At 44.1% G+C, this 891-nt stretch overlaps 1 non-coding gene across 1 annotated transcript; it reads right to left on the reverse strand.

The window, feature by feature from the left end:
- Window positions 1-302: 302 nt before the first annotated feature.
- LOC118492775 lies at window positions 303-409 on the reverse strand. The gene has a single exon (XR_004894777.1). It is a non-coding gene; the product is annotated as a small nucleolar RNA R71 (small nucleolar RNA).
- Between the last annotated feature and the right edge of the window lie 482 nt (window positions 410-891).

The raw sequence follows: 891 nt of genomic DNA on the forward strand, positions 1-891 counted from the left end.
ATGTTGAAGCCAGTAACTTCGAACTTCGGCCGCATTTGATACAGATGCTTCAGAACTCCGCAACCTTCCATGGGCTTGCGGACGAGGATCCCCATCTACATATTACTAATTTCATAGAAATATATGATACTTTTCGGATCAATGGAGCATCAAATGACGCCATCCGCCTCCGAATGTTTCCTTTTTCACTAAAAGACCGATCAAAAGCTTGGCTTAACGCCCTCCCAGCTAGATCGGTAAACACCTGGGATGAACTAGCCCAAAAATTTCTATATAAGTATTTCCCTCCCGCTAAAACGGCTAAATTAATGACTGAAATTAATACATATTCACAAGAGGACGGGGAATCCTTATATGAAACTTGGGAAAGGTTCAAGGAGCTATTGCGAAAGTGTCCACATCACGGCCTTGCGATATGGCAACAAGTGTCCACTTTCTATAATGGGCTGTTGCCACACACAAGGCAAACACTGGACTCTAGCTCCGGGGGACTTTTAGGTAATCGTCGCCTGCATGAAATATATAATCAAATTGAGGAAATTGCTCAAACCAATTTTCAGTGGCACACTCCCCGAGGCAATAAATCCATTGCCCCGGGCGCCCATAAGGTTGATGAAAGCACTTCTTTACAAGCCCAAATCGAGGCCCTTTCTTCAAAAATAAAAAAATTGGAAATGACAAAAACGGTCTCAGTTATGGCTTGTGAAGGGTGTGGTGGGCCACATGAAAATTGGAGTTGTATGAAAGAAACAGACGATCAACAAGAATCGGTAAACTACAATGATAATAGACCTAGGCCGTCGGGTCCTCCAACGGGCACCTACAACCAAGGATGGCGAAATCACCCTAACCTTGGTTGGAGAGAACCCGGCAATGGTAGTAACCAACAAA

This window comes from Helianthus annuus, chromosome 5, assembly GCF_002127325.2.
Source record: "Helianthus annuus cultivar XRQ/B chromosome 5, HanXRQr2.0-SUNRISE, whole genome shotgun sequence".
NCBI classification, from domain to species: domain Eukaryota; kingdom Viridiplantae; phylum Streptophyta; class Magnoliopsida; order Asterales; family Asteraceae; genus Helianthus; species Helianthus annuus.